Consider the following 7870-nt stretch of genomic DNA (forward strand, 5'->3'; position numbering starts at 1 on the left):
CAAAGGGTCTTAAGGGAAAACTCACTCTTCTGGAAAGAAGCAGCATTCATTTTATAACACTGTAGGAATGGGGGAAATTCTCTTCATTTTTCTTTTCAGGACAATTTAAGGAATAATCCAAATAATTTTTGGTTGGTCTAGAACTAGAACCCATTGGTTTGGGTTGGACCCAGAAACAGAGCTCAGTGCAAAGCTATCTACTGATGTATAACTAAAGGAAATCCCAGCCTCACCCCTTGCTTTTCAGATAATGGCTGCATAAGGGTATCACAATAAACCATGGTTTTCTTGATGGGAGTGAGATGAGGAGAGCCTTTGGCTTGCATGCTCCCCATTCTTCCTTGCCTCCTCCAGAGTGGCTACAAGGAGAATGGAACCTTTTGTTCGGTATTATAAAAAATACACACAGAAATAGGAACTAATTTGGTTGGTCCTATTTCTAGGCAGAGATGTAAAAATACAAGCAGCAGAATGAGAATATAAACCAGCCCCACCTTTCTCTATATAAATAACAACAGACACAATCCTTTAGGTAAAAGAAAAAGAATGTTTACTTATGACCTCATATGTTAGGAACATAGGCTCTAGCTTAGAAGAAAGAAAATAGTCTCAGTCCATCTTAGTCTTTGGTATGGATGCTCTCAGGGAGAGCATCTGTGCCATGCGGCCTCTCTCAATGGTGGATAGATGAGCAATGGAGAATATTCAAAAATCCCCCAGGACAAAGGAGGAGGAAGTCAGGTAACTAAACCCCACCCATTAGGAAGTTACATCATGGTAAACAGGTACATGGGATATTCCCCAAATATCCCTTAAAGTGACCATGTAATATTTGTTTACTCCAACACCTTTTGCTTCCGTGGTTGATTAACCATGGCTTGTTGTATTGTCTGAACCAGACAAACTGGTTAATCTCAACTATTGTTTCTTTGAAATAAGCCAACTTCAAACCATGGGTTATGAACCTGACTTGTTTTAATTAACCACAGGTAAAATTAACCACAGGTTAGGGCAGGGGTGGGGAGTTGGTCTGGCCAGTGGGATACAGTTATCCCTGGATATAAACTATATCGGAAGGACAGGGAAGGATGTATTGGTGGCGGAGTCGCTCTATACGTGAAAGAAGGCATTGAATCCAGCAAGCTTGAAACCCCAAAAGAGGCAGACTCCTCCACAGAATCATTGTGGGTGGTGATACCATGCCCCAGGAGGGATTTAATACTGGGAACATTCTATCGTCCCCGTGATCAAAATGCTCAGGGAGACCTTGAGATGAGATATGAAATTGAGGAAGCATCCAAACTAGGAAATGTAGTAGTAATGGGTGACTTCAACTACCCAGACATAGACTGGCCGCATATGTGTTCCAGTCATGACAAAGAAGCAAAATTTCTAGATATTCTAAATGACTGTTCCCTAGACCAGTTGGTCATGGAACCGACCAGAGGGACGGCAACCCTGGACTTAATCCTCAGTGGGGACCGGGACCTGGTGCGAGATGTAAGTGTTGTTGAACCGATTGGGAGCAGTGACCACAGTGCTATTAAATTAAACATACATGTAAATGGCCAATTGCCAAGAAAATCCAACATGGTCACATTTGACTTCAAAAGAAGAAACTTCACAAAAATGAGGGGATTGGTAAAAAGAAAGCTGAAAAACAAAGTCCAGAGGGTCACATCACTCGAAAATGCTTGGAAGTTGTTTAAAAACACTATATTAGAAGCTCAACTGGAGTGCATACCGCAGATCAGAAAAGGTACTGCCAGGGCCAAGAAGATGCCAGCATGGTTAACGAGCAAAGTCAAGGAAGCTCTTAGAGGCAAAAAGTCTTCCTTCAGAAAATGGAAGTCTTGTCCGAATAAAGAAAATAAAAAAGAACACAAACTCTGGCAAAAGAAATGCAAGAAGACAATAAGGGATGCTAAAAAAGAATTTGAGGAGCACATTGCTAAGAACATAAAAACCAACAACAAAAAATTCTATAAATACATTCAAAGCAGGAGACCATCTAGGGAGGCGATTGGACCCTTGGATGATAAGGGAGTCAAAGGTGTACTAAAGAACGATAAGGAGATTGCAGAGAAGCTAAATGAATTCTTTGCATCTGTCTTCACAGTGGAAGATATAGGGCAGATCCCTGAACCTGAACTAACATTTGCAGGAAGGGATTCTGAGGAACTGAGACAAATAGTGGTAACAAGAGAGGAAGTTCTAGGCTTAATGGACAATATAAAAACTGACAAATCACCAGGCCCGGATGGCATCTACCCGAGAGTTCTCAAAGAACTCAAATGTGAAATTGCTGATCTGCTAACTAAAATATGTAACTTGTCCCTCGGGTCCTCCTCCATGCCTGAGGACTGGAAAGTGGCAAATGTAACGCCAATCTTCAAAAAGGGATCCAGAGAGGATCCTGGAAATTACAGGCCAGTTAGCTTAACTTCTGTCCCTGGAAAACTGGTAGAAAGTATTATTAAAGCTAGATTAACTAAGCACATAGAAGAACAAGCTTTGCTGAAGCAGAGCCAGCAAGGCTTCTGCAAGAGAAAGTCCTGTCTCAGTAATCTATTAGAATTCTTTGAGAGTGTCAACAAGCACATAGATAGAGGTTATTCAGTGGACATAGTGTACTTAGACTTTCAAAAAGCGTTTGACAAGGTACCTCACCAAAGACTTCTGAGGAAGCTTAGCAGTCATGGAATAAGAGGAGAGGTCCTCTTGTGGATAAGGAATTGGTTAAGAAGCAGAAAGCAGAGAGTAGGAATAAACGGACAGTTCTCCCAATGGAGGGCTGTAGAAAGTGGAGTCCCTCAAGGATCGGTATTGGGACCTGTACTTTTCAACTTGTTCATTAATGACCTAGAATTAGGAGTGAGCAGTGAAGTGGCCAAGTTGCTGACGACACTAAATTGTTCAAGGTTGTTAAAACAAAAAGGGATTGTGAAGAGCTCCAAAAAGCCCTCTCCAAACTGAGTGAATGGGCGGAAAAATGGCAAATGCAATTCAATATAAACAAGTGTAAAATTATGCATATTGGAGCAAAAGTCTTAATTTCACATATACGCTCATGGGGTCTGAACTGGCGGTGACCGACCAGGAGAGAGACCTCGGGGTTGTAGTGGACAGCACAATGAAAATGTCGACCCAGTGTGCGGCAGCTGTGAAAAAGGCAAATTCCATGCTAGTTATAATTAGGAAAGGTACTGAAAATAAAACAGCCGATATCATAATGCCGTTGTATAAATCTATGGTGCGGCCGCATTTGGAATACTGTGTACAGTTCTGGTCGCCTCATCTCAAAAAGGAGTTGGAAAAGGTTCAGAGGAGGGCAACCAGAATGATCAAGGGGATGGAGCGACTCCCTTACGAGGAAAGGTTGCAGCATTTGGGGCTTTTTAGTTTAGAGAAAAGGTGGGTCAGAGGAGACATGATAGAAGTGTATAAAATTATGCATGGCATTGAGAAAGTGGATAGAGAAAAGTTTTTCTCCCTCTCTCATAATACTAGAACTCGTGGACATTCAAAGAAGCTGAATGTTGGAAGATTCAGGACAGACAAAAGGAAGTACTTCTTTACTCAGTGCATAGTCAAACACTGGAATTTGCTCCCACAAGATGCAGTAATGGCCACCAGCTTGGATGGCTTTAAAATAAGATTAGACAAATTCATGGAGGACAGGGCTATCAATGGCTACTAGCCATGATGGCTGTGCTCTGCCACCCTAGTCAGAGAACCAGTTGCGGGAAGCCTCAGGAGGGGAGAGTGTTCTTGCACTCGGTCCTGCTTGCGGGCTTCCCCCAGGCACCTGGTTGGCCTCTGTGAGAACAGGATGCTGGACTAGATGGGCCACTGGCCTGATCCAGCAGGCTCTTCTTATGTTCTTATGTTCTTATCTCTAATTCACCTCTCCCAGGACAAGTTTGACAGGTAGGCCGGATTGACAAGTTCAAAGGAGTTCACTGTAACTGCCAGTCAGCTGATCAGCAGTTACAGAAACCTCCTTTGAAGATGCACTTTCATCACAAGTATATTGGTGCTGAGAGCACACCTTCAAAGGATCTTGCTCTAACCACTGATGAGCTAACAAGTGGTTATACAGAGCCCCTTGAATTTAGTTTCCTCCAAACAAAGCATTTCCCCCTCTGCTCCAGTAGCAGTTTGGATTCAGACACAGTGTGTTTTTTTTCCCTCTGCAGAGGAAGCAGTTTGAAACCACTTCCTCCAAATGGACTTCAAAGAGGTTGATCAGTGGTTACAGCAAGACCCTTTGAAGGTGTGCTCTCAGTGCCAATCAGTGTCAAAGGAGGTTGCTGTAAATATTGTGATCGCCTCCTTGAGCTCAGACTGGAAGAAGAGAACATGAAGGGGAGAGTCCAAACACAAAGTTTGCCTAGGCTTGGTCTTATATAGGAATGGGTGAATCTGTCCATTTTGGTTTCTCTCCATTTCTCATTTTTCCAATCTTAACTTCAGTTTTCCACATCAGTTTTGTGATTTTTTCAAAGAGGTCCTCATGAAAATTCAACAGCATGTCAGTACAACTCTCTCCTAATTTATACATGTTTGTGTGCAACACTATGGCTTCCATCACGGTGTATTACTGAAAGATTACCTTACTCAGCTTGCATTTTCATTCATCTAGTCAATAGTTTAAAAAATGGGAGTGGGAAGGAGTAGCTGGGTTAGAGACAAGAAGAGAAAAGTTTTTATGTCATTTTGTACCGATAAGTTAGTTTGGCAGGCATGGTGGCAGCAGCCCACACTTTCCCTGTTTCACCGGTAGCGATTTAAGTGATCCAAATGACACGGCGAGTGATGAATTATGCATGTCTCATTTATTAGCTCAGTGACCCGATGTATAGCTAAGCTTGACAAAAATGAAGATAATGTTTCATTCTTATTCTTTTCCCCCTCTGGGTATAATAGCAAGATGTGTGCTTATAAGCCTGCGCCCAACCACATTTATGCTAAGGTCATTTTCATCTACTTCATGTTGTCTGTGCTGTGCTGGGACAATTTCCTCGACTGTTCAGACGTTCCAGGAACAGCCTTTGACAGAGTTGTTTTCCTTGCAGGGAGAGTGACCCAGCAGAAACTTCCACTTACAAATACATACATTAAGGGTGCAAAAACAGGCCAGCACCAAGATGGACAGTTCTCACATCAGGTATCCCAGGAGAACATTTATTTATGGAATCAATTGATATCAGGCCTTTCCAGTCTCTCAGAGCAGCTTACAATATGTATCTAAGCACTATAAGAAGCCTGTTAAAATCATAGCAATGTATGCAGCATGCATTTGGCACCCCCTGAGGCTCATTCTTCTACCCAGTCACAAAGCTCAAAACTTTTGCCTCCATTCCAAATGCAGAAGTATTTCTCCCCAGGCCTGAATCAGGCAGATGAGGTCTGTTCAGCAACTGGCAGCCACCAGCCAAAAATCCTGGTTTAGTGAGCATCTTCTAGATATTGATGCCCATTAAAATGTAGAAAACCAAGTCTATGCACTTACAATAGAAATAATTGCATGTTCTTATTCAGTACACCATACTGGTGAGTAACATCATGAAAAAAGCACTATTCTCACCCTGCCTCCAATTTCCTCCCCTTCTGTTGTTTCATCTGTGCCAGTTTTCAGACTGTAGGCTTGTTGAGGCAGAGATCTGACATGGAAGAGACTTTCAAAAGTGGTCTATGGTATGGCTTTGGAATCTGCTCTGCAAGGGGGAAAATTAGTTTGGAGGTCCCAGTTTAGGTATACTTAAAGTAGTCCAGTCCATGAACAGCAAGGCTCCATAGAGAGTGCACCCTGACATTTCACATGTTACAGTTAATAGAAGTTCATTTTGAATGCCCTGGGTTCCTACTGGGAGAAAGTGCAGAATATTATAATAATAATAATAATAATAACCAGTACATTTGGGAAAACACTTCTGTCCCCACCAGAAACCTAGACTCTGTTAGGATAGAATTCTGCCATGTTACTCTTTCCTGTCCATGTAACAATCTGAACTACTCATCCCTTAACTACTAGCTATTATTAATAACTACTACTACTACTACAATAATGCCCTTTCCCAATCCTACTCTACTTCAAGGGTTGATCCAGGGTTTTCTCCCCACATCTAGTTTGGTTCCTTAACACCAAAAGCACATTTTCCCCAGCCATCTGGGATCTGTGTTTCATCAGAGTGCATTCAGTCAATTGCACAACTGATTGAATGACTGAGGCTTACACTTGCATATTCCTTTCACTGTAGCAGCCATTTTGGGAACAAGTAGTTTTGCTGGTCTGTCCCATTTTCTAAACATCATGTTCAGGACTGGGTGACTGCCTTAAGCCAAACACCATCATCAGACCTAGGTCTGTGTCAGCTGAGGGAAGGCAGTTGCGCTGCCTGAGGAGAAGCCCCAAGAATAAGCTCTGACTCAGATATTTACCACTTCTTTTCTTACTTTAAAACTCCCCCTCTTAAAGTGATAACATCCAGTAGGCCTCTTTCCCAAGTAAAGATTGTACCAACTCTTCTTTGCACCAGAACAGCAGTAGTATCTCCACACCATTAATATACCACTGATCCAGATCGAATGCACTTGCATCCTACCTGGAATGCCCTGTGGTATTGTGGTAGGTGAATTGCAGGCCACATCCGCACCATATATTTCAAGCACTCTTATACCACTTTAACAGTTATGACTTCCCCCAAAAATCCTGGGAACTCTATTTGTTAGGGTGCTTAGAGTTTCTGGAGACCCCCATTCTCCTCACAGAGCTACAATTGTTAGAGTTCCCTGGGAAGAAGGATTGATTGTTAAACCACTCATAGAATTGTAGCTCTGTGAAGGGAATAGGGGGCTCATAACAACTTTCACCACCCTTATCAGACTACAGTTCTCAGGCTTCAGGGAAGCCATGACTGTTAAAAATGGTAAAATACAGCTTTGAAAGTATTGCAGTCCATAGCCAGGAAATGAAGAGGCAAGAAAAGATGAAGTGTGCGTAAATCAAGGTCCATGTTTATTTAAATAAAGCCAATTAAGTGCTTGATTGTATCATAAATGATCTGCGGAGAAAAATGCAGGACCAAACTCTTACCCAATTGGGCGAGGACACACTGCCATAGAAAACTGGGTGGTCCAAGCCCAATCCTCTTCTCCAGGCCCCATCCCTGCAGTGGGGTTAGGGAGGCCTTCCTGCTCCACACCCCCTCAGGGCTGCACAACTCTGAGTGGGTGTTACAGGTTAACCCCAAAGGTGAGCCTTATCCTGCCAACAAGCCACACAACCCAGAAGGCAGGCCTCAGAACCCATCAATCACCTTAAAGGGTGCCTACAGGTGCTCATGAAACCCTATCCTGTGAAATTCCTGAACATATCCACCAACGTGACCAAATTAACCATGATTAAACTACTTGGCCAGGCAATAAATCAGCCAAATCAAATTAAGCCGGAATAGCCGAATAAGGATGAGCCAATCAGCCAAATCAGAAGAACAGTACAGGGTATGCAAAAAACATCAACAAATGAAGGCTAGCAAACTAAAAATTCCTACTCTGCCCTGAGGCAACCAGTTAAACTTGTATTGCCCTAAGGGAGGGTAGGTAGGTGTCGCAGAAGGCCGCAAAAAAGCTGAGGGGGGAGTGCAGCAGGGCTTAAACAGCTGCCCTGCCCTGCCCCCTGCACGACATGGCATGCGTGCCCATGCCACCATCAGCAGGAGGGCTTTGAAGCCATACCAGGTCTTCCCCGACATGGCTGCAAAGGCCACCATCGACAGAGTCCTTGGGGTCTGTCAATGGCAGGAATTGTGTGGATATGGCCATAGTTAAAAGAATCTGGAACAATAATTTGTTTCTTGCGAACACA

This window comes from Rhineura floridana, chromosome 1 (assembly GCF_030035675.1).
Source record: "Rhineura floridana isolate rRhiFlo1 chromosome 1, rRhiFlo1.hap2, whole genome shotgun sequence".
Lineage (NCBI taxonomy): Eukaryota > Metazoa > Chordata > Lepidosauria > Squamata > Rhineuridae > Rhineura > Rhineura floridana.